Genomic DNA, 18,186 nt, shown 5'->3' on the forward strand with positions numbered 1-18,186 from the left:
GTAATATTTTCAAACATTATTATTTATAATTATTCATAAAGCATGGGTGTTAAAGATATTTTACTGTACACCACCATAGGAATTTACTTTTTTTTTTCTTTGTTATATATAAGCTACAAGCTGAATGGTGGTCTAACTTTTCAAATCATACTTCACGAAGGTTTTATTGATTCCTCTTTTTACACACACATAAAAAAAGTCTCACATTTTAATGTTTCTTTAAGAGCAGTCTGTATAGGGGGCGGGGTGGGAATAAACTCATGTGGCTGTGGAGTTCCCTCTTAGGCCGCTAGGTGCGTCTCTGCTCCACGAAAGCTTCCGAGAGAGACTGGGGGCTGGAGGAGAGGAGGAGGAGGAGGGGGGAGAGGAAGAGAGAGCGAGAAAGAGAGGACGGCGTTTTATCAGCCAAGTGCAACCTGAATCGTGAGGAGCGGACGATGGGGGGGAAAAAATCCCACTGTTCTTTCTTTTTCTCTAACGTGACCGTCATTAACATGTAGACCGATTCGCGTCAAAAGACCCGGAGCGTAATGGTTTCTTCTGTCACAGGAGAATTTTATAGTTGTGAATAAAAAAAAAACATTTTGGATTAACGGAGCACTTGTTTTGGACTAAAAGGGTTTCCTTAATTTCTTTCTGCCCGTGTGTAAATGTTGGACCGCATTTAACCCGAGTTTCTACCCTCTGGAGTGAAAAGTGCGCCAGTCTTATTTCCAAGGCTTATTTCCAACGCTTGAGCGTCGGGATTTTTTCAGGGGTACTATGTGGCTTTTGGAAGGACTGGACCTTAACCTAACGGGACTTAAGGCACAGAGGAATATTGTCTGAGGTGGAAAAAAACAGCGGATGGGATCGTTTCTTAACGGTAAACACACGCTCATACTTAACTCTGTGAGCTCTGTCGGGTTTCTGTGGGCTTTGAGAATTCACCGGTAGAATCAGCAACTGTGATGCAGTGGGTTGATTTTGTTTTTTGTTTTTTTGACTTCATGATTTACACTGCAGAATTATTTACAAGACGTGGTCGAGGACAAGTTTATGTGGTTGAAATAACGAATGCCATTAAACATCTCCAAATGACCCTGTTTCTTCTTAGTCTAAGATGTAAGTCATGGGAGGATCTGCGCCTTGATGAGCGTCCCGTGCACAGCAGAAAGCAGCATCTCGTCTTCTTCTGTCTGCCACTTTTGACTCTCTCACTCCGTTCCAAGCGCATGAACGCACAGAGCTGCGCACTCTCGCCGACCAAGCTGCGCAAAATACTTGCTTTAGAAAAGAAACCTTTAGGTGAAAAGGCTCAGTGGTTCTTGTTTTTCTTAAAAATACTGACTTGCTTTTGAAATATGACAAATAACTGATATTCGTTACCGTCGGTCGATCGTTTACCACCTGCAGACTGTTTGTGAGCGTGCATTTCTGTCACTGTTCAGGATGAGCTTCTGTTAATGAAAGAGAAAATAATTTAAAAATATTTTTTTCATCAGCATTAAACATTTGAGGCAATGTGTTTGGTATGCAGCTGATACTTAACATTTATCGAAATTTTCGCCTTCGTTTTCTCTTGATAATCAAATGAATGCAAACCTCCTCTCAGGCTGATTGCTGAGGGTCAGGATGGAGGGAGATTCATAAAGTGTGTGTGTGTATATGTATGTGTGTGTTGAATGGAGTCTCTCTATCCTCTCCTCGATCCAGGAGGAGGAGGAAAGTTGCGCCCGTTGGCCGCTGCGGGGGCACCATCACCATATAAAACTGGATGAATGCGGTATTTGTGTGTGCACGCCTCAGCGACTTGTCACACACACACACACACACACACACACACACACACACACACACACACAAATGCAGCAAAAAAGGACGCGTGGATGCTTCGATGTACTCCGGTCAGATACAATATTTAATGGCATTACCCCTTACCCCGTTACCCTTACACCCCCTTTAAGTTCAGCCCAGATCAGGTACCTTTTGAGAAGGTGAGAAAGAGCTCAGGTACAGAAATGTCTGCACTTCTTGAGCTATTAGAGCATCTTTTTAAATGCCCCGAAGATCCCAATCAAGCCTGGATGATCATGCATATTTATGTATTTGCTTCAAATAGGCTACTGTTCAAAGGCAGCACAGCAGATCAAGATACTAATGCATTTGTTGAGATTTCCAAAGATATTGTAACTAAACTAGGGAATGCGGATTCCCCGGACTACATCTGCCACCACCACTACCACCTTCCCCAAATTACCACAGTATGTAATTAAAGCACCTTAGGGCCCACTTGATTAAATTAAAAGAAAGACATGGCATAACTCATAATGACATTCTGGAATAAACACGGAAAGCATAGTATAAGAAATCTCAAGGCTAAACTGTTTCATTCATGTAGTAATGAGATGTGGATGAAGAGTGAAAGGAGTGCAATCACGTGAGGGGAACACTGTTCCTGGCAGTAGTTGATGATGACATGATCTGCAGATGACCTTTTTAATGAAGTTTCGCGTTGCTGTGTTTGCTGTGGATGTGTTTGTATGTGTGATTTGGATGGAGGTAGGGGTAGGGGGCAGTCACTTCATACCTCTCTGTCTCAGGGGATCTGATCTACATAGCTTAGCCCTGAAAGAAAATGTCCATTCACCACTCATCAGTGTGATCTTCTTTTTTCTCATCACACACCTCTGTCCTTTTTAACCCACATTTTTCTACTTTCCTTCTCATATACCAGTTCTGTACATGGCAGGGAGCTAGTTTGTAAATTATAGATTTGTTGGTGACTCATGCTGTGGTCCTGTTGTTTCACCTCACTCTCCACTCGGGTTTTATTTATTTGTTTTTAAATTTTTTATTTATTTCTTCTGGAAGTTTCTCTTGTGTAAAGCAGGGAAGTTCTACTTTAAACTGTTTTTGTGCCACAGGGTTTGGTCCTTGTGAGTAATCCTCCAAATTCAACAAAGCCTTTTTACTTACTGTTACTTACTGTGTTCTAAACACAGGGAATTGGTTTCGGATTACACCAAGAACAATAAGCCACAGTCTGTGATATCAGTGATTTTAACAAAGGTGAACAGAGTTTTTTGATTTTTTTTTTTTTTTTTTTTTTGAAGACAGGGCCTTATATCCACTATGAAAACTGATCTGAGCTGAATATAAACTCCAGCCTGTTCCTTCTTAACAATTTACCAACATTCTTGAGGTATTTGTTTTCTCCCCAGACATGAGAGTGCTGGTTTTTACACTCATATCTGTGTTGTTATTAATAAATAGACAAGCCATGACTTACTACTAAACGCCTTTTTAATTTGGTCATATGGAAACAGCACCTATTTATGTGTTTTAAGTGGTAAAGTGAAGATTATGTATTGTTGAATCAGTGGTATAGAAACACTGCTGAATTTACCACATTTTAACATCTAATTACACTCGAATCGTGGTGATGAAGAAACAATTAGAGGATTTTAAATATGCGTCTTTCTTTCCTGAGACAGCAGAAAATAAATTAAGTATTGACAGAGCTACAGAGAGGGCACTGGGATTTTCACTGAGCTAATTTGTCTTTAATATTTAAGATAAAAGTGGTTCAAGTTTACACTTGCAAGTTGTTGGTGCTTACAGATCCAGCCCACAATATATAAGAAGAGAGATTCAGTTAGATTTATTATTTTTTTATTAAATAAACCAAATAAACCCAAAGTAAAGTAGGGGGGAAATATAAACAGACGCATATCAAGGTTATCCACTCATGCAAAACATCACTACATGCTGTTTATTACAGCTACAAAACACTTTTACTAGCATTAAGCTTGTGGGGAACCTATGAACAGTAGGAGTATGAGCACAAACTATCCGTCCTCTTCACTGGCTTTAATAATTTGATGCTGACATTCTGCTTCAACATTTGGAAGCTCCTGGGCTCTAGAACATGCTGTAATGCTCATGTTGTTTCTTTTATCTATTTGAATTTATTAATTGCATGGATTGGAAATAAAACAGTCAGTCTGCATGCTTAAAAACAGAAGGCGCAGACAGGATGTATCAAAATGGGAAACTCATAAGTCATCATTTACACATTGACATGATATATGAATGGAGCCAGAGAGTCACAATTCCACCAACAGACCCATCCCTATAAAATATTCTGAGATGGAGCAAGCTGTTCCTGCTCAAATGAAGTAGACACGAGGGTGCATCAGGGATGGCCGAGGGGATAAACATGGTGTGCAGCAAAACAGAATACTGTTTCTTTGTGGGAACCTTGCTTATGGCAGGTGCTGCTGAAAACAGCGCAATGGAGTGAGAAGACAATTGAGCCTTGCAACATCTCAGGAGTCCAATTTTTGTTTAAAGAGTTGGAGAACCTTGTCTGTAGCACAGAATTGCACAGGAGGTCTCAGGAGGACCCAGATTTGTTGAAGTACCTTTTAACTGCAGACTTGTCATCTGCACCATGTATTGCCACTTCTCTTCTTAATGTTGGAGCCACTGGTTGGTCATATGTGCATGCTGTAATCAGTTTCATTAAAAGCTATATGTAATGCACATATAATGTTCAGTAGAACCCAACATGACTTCCTACTAGTCACATGATTGGCAGGAAGTAGTGTTGCAGGGTGACATTTGCTGAACGTGTCAAATAACTGAATCACCATATGACTTCACACCCATCTACATTTCCGTGTAAGAAGCCAGCATGCAAAAAAAACTGAAGCAGAATTGAAATAGATTATTTTTATTCTCAGTCTGGCCAAAATGAGTCATTGCTTTAATGAGATTTTCTGGTATAAATGGTGATTAAAGCGCTGATATGCAACAATGGACTGTGCGAAGATACCATAGCATTGAATTTAAGTATATGCTATACTCTACCTTGCTCTGATTTTGTCAGTAAGGAGAACCCTAGAATAATAATGGGCAGTGACAAAACATTCGTTTGACAGAAAGGTCTATATAGACACATTGGTGAACTCTTTTTCTTGCCTTGTTTGCTGTGTGTGCCCAGCTGAACGAGCTGCACAGGTGTAGAAAATATAAATGTCATTGTGATACAGACAATAAAGTGTTTTGCTTTTGCCGCAAAGCCATCATCCAGCACTTAACACTACTTTTGAAGAGTATAGCAGTTAGGAAACCATAATAATAGCCTTAAAAAGACACAGCCCGATGCTGGAAACCAAACTGTGGGATTAACTGTGGGAATCCAACTCAAACTGCAAATTAAATATTGAAAAAGAGAGCCAAATATCTTCCAACTGGATGTGCTTCAAAGTGAGAAACAAACTGCTAGCTACTATATTGTGAACATGTTGCAACTACTTGTCTAATGTTACTGCATTATTAAAATGATGAATGTAATATGTCAGGATTTGTTTGGTAGCTGTATGCAGTGGTTGAAAGTGAGTACTCTGTTTCTCTGAGCTTATCTGTACTAAAACATTTGTTATGAGATTAGAAAGTCTGAAACGAGTAAACCGGCATTTTCATTTGTTACTCACTGGTTTAGTGATGTTGAGCTGAGGGGTGGTGTGTGTGGGATGGCTCAATGCAGCAGCATTCTACTGTAGCCTTCTTTTGCCTTTCTAGAGTTTTTTTGTAAACAAGTGCTTCTTGTTACTGTATACCCCAGACCAGTGTCCCTAGAAATCCCATTCAAACTAAATTATTCTTCAAAACAAGAATTATTTGTGCCAAGAGAAACAGTCAGGACTGAATATCTATTTATTGTGCACTGTAAAAAAAAAAAAAAAATCCTAATATAAAAGTATTTTACTGTGTATTTGACAGTTTTGTTCTGTTCTTCTAGAATATCATTAAATTTACATAAATAGACTGTGATTTCACATTTCAAATGTAAATTAACATAAAATCACTGTAATGTAATAAAACATAATTTTGTTTTTTAAATGTATCTGTCTGTACATATGCATATTTAGATCGTTAAAGTACATTCACAAATGTATCATGATTTCACAAATATGTGTCCGTTATTTGAAAGATTGAACTGTTAAATTCAAATGTAATGCTATGGAAAAATATATAAAATGATTCTCATAAACTTTTTTTTACATCAAATAATAATAATTATTGCTATTTAGGGCGATTGTGGCTCAAGAGTTGGCAGTTCGCCTTGTAATCAGAAGGTTTCCGGTTCGAGTCCCGGCTTGGACACTCTCGGTCGTTGTGTCCTTGGTCACGACTCTTCACCTACCGCCTACTGGTGATGGCCAGAGGGGCCGATGGTGCGATATGGCAGCCTCGCCTCTGTCAGTCTGTCCCAGGGCATGCAATCCATTATTATTTAAACCAACTGTTAACTGTATATTTCTGTACATTTAAGTATTATTATTCATATTGCCACATTCATTGACCTTGTTTATAGGTAATTTCATTGTTTAATCACATTAACATGTTCCTAATTTAATGTCTAAAAGCACTTGAAAAAGGCAAAATCCTATGTAAAATTAGGGCAACAAACTGTATTGTCATTACTGAAAATAACCGTATTTTTATGAGAAAGTTATTTTCTGTTATTTTATGGTATTATTTTGGCGCCCCAGCTGCCGGAATATTACTGTTTTTCTAGGATTTTTTTTAACAGTGTGTAGTAAGTAGAGCTGTAACAATTCTAAAAACAGTCCAAAATTGTGATTTAAGCATTCACAATTTTTTACCGAGGTTTTAAGTTCCCTGTGATTATCAGTGTGGAGCTGTTAATGCCTAGTTAAATAATGTTGGTCAGATAAAAGCTGTAATATTTAGAAGAAAGTTTTTTAGACAACAAGTGAAATGGAAATAAATCCATAGCTGTATTACGTAACAATTTGAGCTGTTACAAGTTTGTGTCCTGTTGCCTAGTCTTACATTAGATGAATTAGGTAAATGGAACATAGTTTGTCATTTGTTCAAATTATGAGAAAATGTCATGCCTTTCCAGTCATGACATTTGACAAATGAAAAGAGGAAGTATACCTTTACAAAAAATAGAACCCATAATGTCACTGTGGATGTCACATATTTTCCTTTAATAGATTAATAATCTGCAGATTCGAATATATTATCATTTTAAATTTAGCATGGACACCCAGGAAAATGCTTGACACTCAATACATTTTTACCCCTCAGTTGTAAAAGGCTGATGGGGTACTGTTATTACCCTGTGGGACAGACAAGCAGAGGAGCGGTGTGGACACCCAAATTTGTGAATGTAATAAGTTGAGAATCAGTCGATTTAGGATTTTGAAAATGATACCATAGGTGCATCTATTAAACATCTCAGACGAGTTTAAATCTCAGCGACATAAAGGTCAAAGGCAGAAGTCAAGTTTACTAAAAATCTTATGAACGCGATAACTCAAGAAGGAAGTCACCTAGGTTCCTCAAATTGATACCATAGGCACATCTACTTAAAATCTTGTTTGAGCCAAGGTCAAGGTGACATTGATTTCAAGGTCAAGGTCAGAGCTCATGTTTTCTGAAAAACACAATAAAACGGGAGTTTAGTTAAAATTTGACATTGTAAGACAAACACTGTTTAGACTTAAATATTTTCGTTATCTTGTTAAATGAACACTGTCAATTAACATTACACTGATAACACCGCTGATAACATTTCCTGTCTCACGTCAACATTGGCATTGTTGTTTGATTAATTAGACATTGCTGCTAGCCACTACCTTACCTGATTACAGATGGCTGATTTTGCTGTTGGTTATTGGTTGCGAACAGTTAATATTAATATATTTGCCAGTCGGGTTAACGTTTATGGTAACTGTTCATAAAAATGTAATTGTTCTTGTTGAAATGGGAGTTTTACTGATATCTGATATCGCTCATAAAAAGTTGTAAGTTGTTCTGAATAACAACTGTTTAGCTGCCAGTGAGGGAAGTGTGTGTGTGTGTGTGTGTGTGTGTGTGTACCTGCCTGTCTGCAACTGTATGCAATGGTATACATACATATGTGAAAGTAAAATCTTAATTCTGAACAGTAAAAGGCTTCTAGTGTTACAGTGTCAACTAAATTCTTTGGCCAGTAAATAAATGTAGATGTAGATATGGATACAAAAACATCTGAAAAAAATATACTTGCTCATGAACAGTATATTTATATAATATACTGTAAATATACTATATATATAGATAAACTCATATTCAGGCTGTTTTAAATTATTGGGAAACAAATCCAGATATAAATAGATGCAATCAAAGGAGACCATAAAAAATGACATATTAACTCAGGTGTGCTACAGTGCTAACAATAAATAAACTTAAAAATAAACTTTAAAAAAAAAAGAAAGAAAAGAAAAAAGAAGTGCAGTACTGCCTCAATAAAGTGGGCATTGATGCTCATACAGCTGATGGACCAAGTGTGTAACTTGACCATTTCTATGTGATAGTGTGACAGTTGTTTGGCTCTATAATCTGTTTATACACTGGAAACTACCATTTGGCTGAGAGATATTTTTGGTAACAAGGGTCAGTTACTATCATCAGCTGCTTAAACTGAACATTTTTTGACTGCTCTCATTGATGTCATGTATTTTACAATAAGGTATGCTACTGTATTATGATATCAGTGTCTTTCTTTACTTTTTGTTGTAAGGTATGGTACATAAGTGTTTGGAACTGTAAAGTCTTGCATTGTGTGTGCATTGCATTGTGCAATGCATTGTGCAAGTAAACAGTCAACTGTGCACTGTGCACGGATGGCACTGCTTCAGAAGCATAAAAAGAATTTGTGGTGTTATCTGCCTTTGGGGGAACATGCTTTTGACACAGTTTGCAGTATATGTCACTCGGCTTCTTTGTTGGACTTTAAATAGCCTGGGTCTGTGTCCTTCAGGGTGTCATGTCTGTTGCTCAAGTTTTCCTTTGCATTTTCCATTGTCTTCACATTTTACATCGTCTTTTACCTTACTGACATTGCAAACATACTAGTGCGTATGTCTGGAGTAGCCCATTCACCTGCACATGTGCTGCTGCCGGCTGCTCTTCCTACGCCATGTGTGTCAATCTAATCTGACGTGACTCTAACGCTGTTCCAACCACATGATTGGTTTGGCAGGAAGCTGTTCTTATTGTTACTGCCCTTTTATATTGTCTGTCAAAACATGGATAAGATGAATTCTGTCCATTTCACATTGACCATGGCTCATATTTCAATTGAGGAAAGGTTTTTAGTTATTAGCGGTAGTTATCTTTATCATTTTATTGCCCAGCCCTAGTTGACACCCAACTTATTTGGGTTATCAGTGGTCATATTATCTTTGAATGGTCTGCTACAGGATAATCCAACTGCATTTCAACAAGTGTGACCATTTGCAAAACAATTCTGCGTCACACAGGCACACGGTTTTATGCAGAGTGACCCACTGAACTGTCATTTAGTGCTCATGATTAGCTTTTTGTCACTCTGCCCTGGCCCTTGCTATTAGGTTATGAGAGCCTTTTGCTAGCATTCTGAAATGACTTCGTACAGACGCTGTGGTGAAAGCCGTGAATCATTGGCTGTGTTTACATAATTTTTTTCCCCCCAGATTTAATAACTGTGACAGTCCCTGCCGAATTATCTGCGAGTGCTGAATAATACTTTTTTATGCTACAGTGCAAGCAGCTTGAAAGACTCGACACAATATCCTCCAGGACTTTAAAAAAAATAAATAAATAAACTATTTCCATAGTGTTGATGTGAAGCCCAGTTGATGAATTATGAGATGATGGCTTTGCTCTTTTTTGTCTTACATTTGCCCCAGAGGGTGTCACTTTTAGAGTCTTCAAGTCCTTTCACACATTTGTATTAGCTGAAAGCTCACCTGAGGATGAAGCTGAAAAGAACAGACTGTGCTGGCAGGCTGATAGGGCTGTTAAGGTTAAGGCTGTTACATGGCCAGGGAGTGTGTCTTTGTATGTGCATGAGTGTGTCTATGTGCAGGCATGCATTACTCAGACTCGAGGTTTGTAGAGAAACAACAGTAGAAGTGGAGCAGCATTAATGGATAGCTGTACTTCCAAGAGACAAATCTACTGAAGTCCTCTCTTCTCTTCTCTTCTCTTCATTAATGTATTATGTACATTCTTTCATATTCCTTTAAAAAGATATTATATCTGGTTTATTTAAAGATATTTTTTCTAAACATATTATTTTGCCGCCAAACCAAGCTGTGTTGTCGAGGTTTAAACAGTAGACTGCTTTAAACCGAAATTGAGAATGCACAGTTATTATAAAGCACTTGGTGTACTTTAACACACACACACACACACACACACACACACACACACACATTCACCTACCAATGGCAGTGGAGATGTCATGGAAGGTGGTCCTCTGTTAACCAGCTCCTTAAGGGTCTCTGTGGAACCTCAGGGACTCGAGAGAGGAAGGTTTTTCAAATGTGCTCCTCAAACTAACTGGCTACAGTAATTATGTCTTTGAAGTAGACTTGAACTCTCACCAAGTGTAACACAGGTTGGAAAGATGAGTCGAGTGATTAAGAGAGGTAATGGATACTGGGGAGGGTGAATGTAAAAGGTTAGGAATGAGGTATAATGATCTAACCTGCACAGGTTCCTTGTGATTTGGGTGCATAATTGTGTGTCCTTTTATGTGTGATTGTGCTTTAAGTTGAATGTGTGTGTGTGTGTGTGTGTGTGTGAAAGCTTTCAGGAGGCAGCCTGTACTTGCCTGTGCCTCTGTCCTAAAGGGATACATCTCACGCTGAGCCAGTGTGGTGGTGAGGAAAGCCAGTTTCACGCCAACCTACTGCTTTCCCCATTGACCCCCCTCTGCAACCACCCAAAACATGTCTGCCAGGTGAAGCAAACAGAGTAGGGAAAACTCAGCTCTTCCACCACCCACACAGATAACACCGGTCACTTTCCACTTTATCCCTGCTGTGGTACTCATGGCACCAAACCACTTAGTATGGACGCCTACTGATAGACTTTGTGACCGAGAGAAAATTTCCACACATTGATTATTCTCTGTCTAGGTGACTGAATTGAATACAGTGCAGGCCGATGAATGCTTAATGCACACATAATTCATGTAAGGTTATTAGGCTGTGTGGGTGTGCTTGTGTGTGTTTGGCAGGGCACGTTGGACTGCTGTAAGAGGCCGCTGCCATCAGGGAATACCACTGCCATGAAGGATGTGCATGGTCTGCAACAGTATTTGTGTGGGTGGTATGTGTGTAACATTGAAGGCTTCTAATCAGAACATCGCTCTAACATCATACTGTGTATGGATAATCTTCAAATTCTATAAAACCACGCACATATACACACTTAATTTCATATACATACAAAAGTGTTTTCTCCACTCACATTTTCTACATGAATGGATGTTGACGCTCCACTATTTCATAATTTGCATCTAATTTACATATAACTGTTGCTGCAATAAAGATGACATCTAAGGTGTGCAATACACCTGACCAGAGAGGATTCCTTCTGAAATTGTAAACAGATGAAAAACTTTAAGTGAGGGGGGAAGAAAAAAAAAACTGTTAGTTCACACTGGGCAGTCTCAACATTAGCATGAATGGCTTTAGCTACTTAGGGCAGCACATTGACAAAGTTACAAAGAACAAAAAAAATAACCAATGAAATGAAGCACACAGTAAATTTGCAGTGAATACTTTGAAGGGTGAATTTCACAAAATAGTATAAGTAATTGTGTAAACTTACAACAAAAATGCACAAAATACAAGAAATGTAAGCTTTGTTATTTAAGCTTTTCTACACTTCAACATGTGGGCCTTGACCTGCTCTAGAAAGCATCTGTAACCCTCCATCTGAAACATACGTCAGTTCTGCAAAAGTGCACGCAGGTTTTATACATCCAGCATTTGTCTCACAGAAATACTTGAAATGACCAATTACTATTAATACTTCATTGCTTGGTGGTAATATGTTTTAATATGTTAAAATTATGTGCTCAGCAAAACAATCCCAGTAAAAGTCTACTAGAAATTCCCATAGTTCAAATGATATATAAAGCAAAGTCTGGTTTAGGGAGCCCATTACAATCCAGGATCTGTAAGCCCTACCGCAAGCCGTCTCTTCACAGTATATCATAAATACATGGATGTACAATGTATTTAGCAGATTACATGCCACTTTACAATGCTAGGCATTTTCATTTATTTCTTGGAGAACAGGGTGTTTTCTGAAGTGGACAGGGGTAAGTGTTTAGTTGATTTTATCAGAGTAGATTGAGCATGTGACAAAATTTTCTAATGTGAGTAGAAAGAAATGGGGGGAAAAGGAACAATGAAAGCTGTTTGATGAGAAGGTAAAGAAAGGAAGAGAAGTCGAACTTGGTGAACACATGGGCACATCCTCTCAGTACTCGTATACCTTACTGTTCCGTAGGCTAGCATGTGTGTATTTTTTTTGTGTGTGCTTGCGTGGACTGTGTGTGCGAAGTGCCCTAGGCTCTGTGCTGGAGTTTAACTCTGTTCGTAGGAGCCAAGGGCACACAGCACACTGATCCAGACTGACAGGCCAGCACACAGGCTACATTCCCTAGTCAACAGCCTGAACAACAGTCAGTCAGCCTTGTTCACGAGTAGGCTGCCTCGAGACACGACAGTCAGCAGGCTAGGTTTTTTTTATATGAAACCAGCACAGTATCCATCATGATTTCAGCATTTCTGTCCAGTGCCAATAATGAAAGATAAGAGAATGGACAGTTAAGTGTAGAGTATTAAACTCAAAGCAGAGAAGTAGAAAGTATTCTGCTTATAGTCTTCCGTGATATTTCCCCAGTCTTACCTATAGCCTAGATTTATTCAGAGGTTTTGTAAAAAAAATGTAAATGCTAATTGCTGCAAATGTTGAAATTATTGTCTTAAAATATCTTGGGAAATGCTGTAATAATTACCCAGTACCAGTTTTCTCGTCTGACAGTGAGATTGACAGATGAGATCAATACAGCAAGTGTAAAAATAAGCAAATTTCATTGCAGTTGGCTAACACATAATGAAAATATTTTTTTAAAAACAATGGTAAATATTCTGAAATATGTTAAAATATGTATAACAACAAAAATACTATAAAGTGTAATTGCAAAAGCGACCTGTGGAATTAAGATCTATCTAGTACGAGTGCTGTATTTCATATTTTGGGTTAAACAGCTGAGGAAAGATTGCGAAATCTACATGAAAACTATGAGAACATGTCCACGGTGTCCTTGATTCTACAGCATCACGCATAATAAGGATACAGTAGCTGAAATACTGAAGCATGGTTCAGTATTCTGTGGTCCCCTTTCTCTTGGCCTGCCTAGCTGTCTTTATAAACTATATTTGTAAAATGTCCATATTATTGTAATCATGTACAGTATATTCAGAAAAATTAAAACCCAGAGTGCAAATCACCAGCACCCGATTCAATATCTTTCACACACGCTTGCTTATACATGCAGGCATCATATTTTTAAAGTGACTAGTTCTCTCAGACCACTGAGAAGTTGAATCTCTACCCGCAAGCTAAGCGCATCCCTCAAATAGTCATAAGCACCTCTTCAATAAATCCCTTCCACAATCCCTGATGTGTGTGCACCTGTGTGTGTGGTTGCCACATACATAGGTGAGATGAGATGCTTAAAATAGGACAGACAAAGGGATAGAGGGATGGCTAAAATGCTGTGATGTTGTGGGGATTTATCACACAACAGCGGCTAGAGGAGAGATGGATGGATGGACGATGGAAAATAGAAGGTGGATATGGATGAGACTGACTAAAGCATAGGCTGATGGAGTGTTTAGCTGAATGACTGACTAAGCCATAAGTCTCCTGTGAGCCCTATGCTTCTCTCTCACTCCCCCCCTTGATCTGCTCTCTTGCTCTCTCTGCCTCTCTTTAAAATAACACTATGTTCTGTGTGGTGACAAGCCAGGATAAAATGATTGGCCCTTAGTTTTCCCCCGACTGCCCTCTCAGATAATCACTACACCTACTGGCTGCCTCCACATGCTGACTCTACTTTATTAAAGGCAATCTGTCAATGCATTATCTTACTGTGGTTAGGTGTCACTGCTTTGACCAGGGGTGGGTTTGAAAAAAATCCATCTATGTACTTCCTTTAATTTTGTACTCCATATAAATCTCTGATTTTTTGTCATGTAGTCAGCGAGCAACAGTCAATCAAGTGGGTTATAAGCAATTAACTTGGCCACATCTCAGCCCTATTTACCAATGCAATTTGAAGGCAGACTGAATGACGTAGCGAACGAGTGAAATATGTAAATGACAAAAACTCCACTAGCACCTTACAGATAATTTAAGCAGACTGACATTCAGCAGTTTTAATTGACAGTGTGTTTATTGAAAAAGAAAGCTGGCTTATGCTACTCAAATCATTCTTTTGCAGAGCAGCACTTTGGGGGTTGAAAAAACAAATCTCCCGTCACAAATCTGGAGATTTATATCTTGCGGAAAATGTTGATGTAGAAGAACACTTATGAACAGTACTTTGCAAAAGTCATGAGATACCCCTCATTTCTTTATATTTTATTGGGAAATGGGTGCAGTGATTTATTGAGGCACGTGCAAATGTCCATGGGAACAGGGTATATGTTAGATGCCTCAGCGCTTCAATTGAGCTCCAGACTCTGGGAAGCTAATTCATGACTAAAAGTGTTCCTTCATCTGTTCATTTGTATCGTTTTACTGCACTGGAAGTGTGTTTAGAATCACTGATATGATGACAAATCAAGGCATTGCCAGCCAGTTTCCCAATGGTATTGCATGGTGGATCAACTTTTGTGCACTCAGAATTTCCTCAGTTTTGACAAGACAGACCATGTCTCTTCCTAAACGGGATATATAATTAAGGGGAATACAATTAAAAAACAAAAAATCAAACAAACAAATAAATAATACAAGAGGAGAAAAATTCAGTGATGTGTTTGCGCAGCGTGACTTTTCTTTTATAAACAACAAAAAGGGTTAAAGTGTTTTCCATGGTTATGGTTTCAATGATCATGTTCTGCAAATATTCTCCAAATTAATCCATTCTGAATCTTTATTTATTTAACGACTCCTTCGGCACAACACATTCTTGATAGAGCTCAGTTATTTATAGCTTATTTCCAGTATTGGAGTTACTAAAACATGCCATTGGTTGTAGTAGATAACAATTACAGAGATGACAAAAAGATCCGGTAGTGCAGCTCCTGTCACTAGCCTATATTTTTATTTTGTAACAATTTATAAAACACTGAATTTATTCAGCATGACTACTGGTGAACATATTTCAGTATTTATGAGGCATTATCAAATACTCATCTGTGGTCTGATAACAGAAACAAACACAAAGTAAATGAGATTTGTGAATTGGACTGTTATAATGTTGGAAATTGGATGGCAGAGACCGGGGAGATGAACGTAAGTTTAATTGGATATCAATTTCCCTTCTTTGCTTTTCTTCTTCTTGACTTTTCTCTAATAAATGGTTTTTAATCCATGAACTGCTTACAGCCTGATCTGATCTCCAGTGGGCCAGACCAATAAAACCAATGCATGATAATGTAGTGTAAAAATATGCAGGTAAATTCTGAAAACCTTCACATGTACTGAACCTTTTTATAAAATAGTTGGTGACCAGTCTGATATCTCTTTAGAAAAATACAAGCAGTTCCAAAAAAAAAGTATCAGTTTTTCAAAGTCAGTCTACTGTCATTCCAAATTAAAACTACTTAATGTGAATCATAAAGTGGTCAGCACAGCTCTTTGGCTTAACTATCTTACTTTGGTATGTGGACCTAAGATGATGTATTTAACAGTGAGAAGGCTGCAAAACTGACAAATGTAAAATCTCCAGCTCAGAGGAAATTAAAATTTAGATAATCACGTTCATGATGTTATCAATTCTTATTGACCTGCAACACAATGAAAGGTTAACAACTATATAAATAAATGTAGTTTTATGTTTGACAAAGCCATCAAGTAGGTTAGATTGGATCAGTTGCTTTCCTGTGTTAAAGTGGGGGGTGAAAGGAATAATCATTATAATAATATAATATAATAATAGTGCTTTTCTACTCTTATCAGGAACTTAAAATGCTGTAGACTTCAAGTCCAAATCACCTATTCACACATATTTATAAGGTACAATTATTGTGTACCCACAGCACTCATACTACTACATACATATTGTAACAACCCTTACTTTGGTGTAGTATCGCTAGGGGGTGTCGTCCTGTTATTGTAGTAGTTGTAGAGTCTCCTATTGTGAGCGCAGTGGCAGCCATTACAGCCAAGCATGCTGCTCTCCGTGCATTTGTTTAGAGAGACCGTACCATTGTAATGGGCTGGCGCTGGCGACTACCTAACCCTGGCACATGTATGTACGAATAGGGTGGAGCCATGGAGACCAGGCTTGTATGGTCTTGTTCTGTTAACGCCAATTAAAGGCCTGTTGTTCTATTTAACTGACTGGCCTCCGAGTTGTCCGGCTAACCTCCACATCACATGCCCGCTGAACCTGCTAGCCGCTCCTTCCTCGCCAGACCGCCGTTACAATATGTAGACATTAATATGTGGCAGCTGTTTGCGTGGCTGGTATTGATTTGTTTGTTGATGCTTCAGTTACATTTGTCTGTGTTAGACCTGAACTTTAGCACTTCAGTGATCGATTTTACAGTTGTGCTATTAGTTTTGCCTTGGTCAGCCTAATTTTCATTTATGTGTTGTTTTTGGTTTAAATATTTAAATTATTCAGCTTTGAGGCCCTTACACACCAGACACGTAAAATTTGTGCAAATGTTTTGTGTGTTTAAAATATTTTTCGGACGTGCCTATTTTTAATTCAAACTGACAACATGAATGAATTTGCAACATTGATTGTTTTGGATTAAGTTAATTTTTTCAGATTTTTGTATGTGAATAAACACATCTTACCAGTCAGACCAATGTATTTGGCAACAATTGCCATGATAGTTCAAAACATTCACCAGTACTGAATATACAACGATATGGAAATAATAAAATAACAATATTTAAATGCTATTCCAGGTCAGTCAGCTCTTTGAAATTATTTCGGTGCTTCGTCAGATGTGGTCCTAATTCACTGAACGACAGCTCAAATGGTCCCATTGACATCCTGAAATATGTATGAAAGTACATTTGTTGTGATACAGCATCAACTCCTGGATCAAACCATCAAATTCTCTCTGCTGTTGTCTTCTCTTGAGAATTGGATGAACCCAGAATCTCTTACTACTTTTCTTTCTTGCTTTTCTTGTTTAGAAACATCAGGACCAGCTCACTACTGCTTGATGTTGACTTCACTCTTTTGCAGTGTGTTTTTTGAGGACACATTTTTGGAAAAACATGACGTGTGCATACGTTAGAGACCAGTTTGCATCTGAAAAATCAGAATTTCATGTAATTTTATTACAACTTGCTTGGTGTGTAAAGGCCACCAAGCAAGTGGCATCATCCTTCAGGTACACATATGTATGTGTAACCATCAAGACGCACATGTGTCATACAGCTACCCTTCAGAGGACATTATGTTGACTTAAATGTATATTTCATAATCTTAAGATAAACCTAACCCAACCCTAACATTAATGTGAGTCTTCCTACTTCATTTAAAGATTTATGTTAAAGGGGCTGTTTTTTGTTCACAGGAGAGACGCGGGTACCCACAATGTGACTGTGTAAACAGATTTGTGTCCTCATGACATGAGTAATACACACACACGGACACACACCACTTTAATGGCTGTCACTGAGCGTCAGTGAAATGGCAGCAGTGTGGCTGCGGGCTGCCGTGGCTGATCTGAGCTCATTAGAACAGCGACTTAGACTGAGGGGATTCAGTGGGGATTTGTTACGCAGCTACAGCACTTTTGCCCCGGCCAGGAGGTGAAATTGGGAGAGATGAAGTGAAGGATGAGGAGCAGGGAAGGATGAGGAGAAGGTAAAGAGGTGAGGTTAAGGGAGGAGACCAAGAGGAAATTGAGAGCAAAGGGAGGAACGTGATGAAAAAGAGACTGAGAAAAGGAAGAAAGGACATTAGTAAGAAGGCAACAGAGGAGTTGAAATAGAAGCGGGAAGAGGAGTGATAAGTAGAGAAGTAGGGGAGGAGAAGCAAAGAGCAAAAAAGAAAGAAAGGAAGTTAAAATGTGGATAAAAGACAAAAGAATGAAGACATAAATTGAAAAAGTTAGAAAACAAAGTCTCAGAGAGTTG

At 38.4% G+C, this 18,186-nt stretch overlaps 1 protein-coding gene across 1 annotated transcript in view; it reads left to right on the plus strand.

Annotated features, from left to right (window-relative positions):
• The first annotated feature begins 384 nt into the window (after window positions 1–384).
• LOC120436399 (neuroligin-1-like) overlaps window positions 385–18,186 on the plus strand; it is a 265,194-nt gene continuing 247,392 nt past the window's right edge. The window contains exon 1 of the mRNA XM_039607379.1: window positions 385–865. The gene's annotated coding sequence lies outside the window, so the exon portion shown is untranslated. The remainder of the gene's footprint in view (window positions 866–18,186) is intronic.

The sequence above is a fragment of the Oreochromis aureus genome, linkage group 23 (assembly GCF_013358895.1).
Source record: "Oreochromis aureus strain Israel breed Guangdong linkage group 23, ZZ_aureus, whole genome shotgun sequence".
In the NCBI taxonomy this organism is placed as follows: Eukaryota; Metazoa; Chordata; class Actinopteri; order Cichliformes; family Cichlidae; genus Oreochromis; species Oreochromis aureus.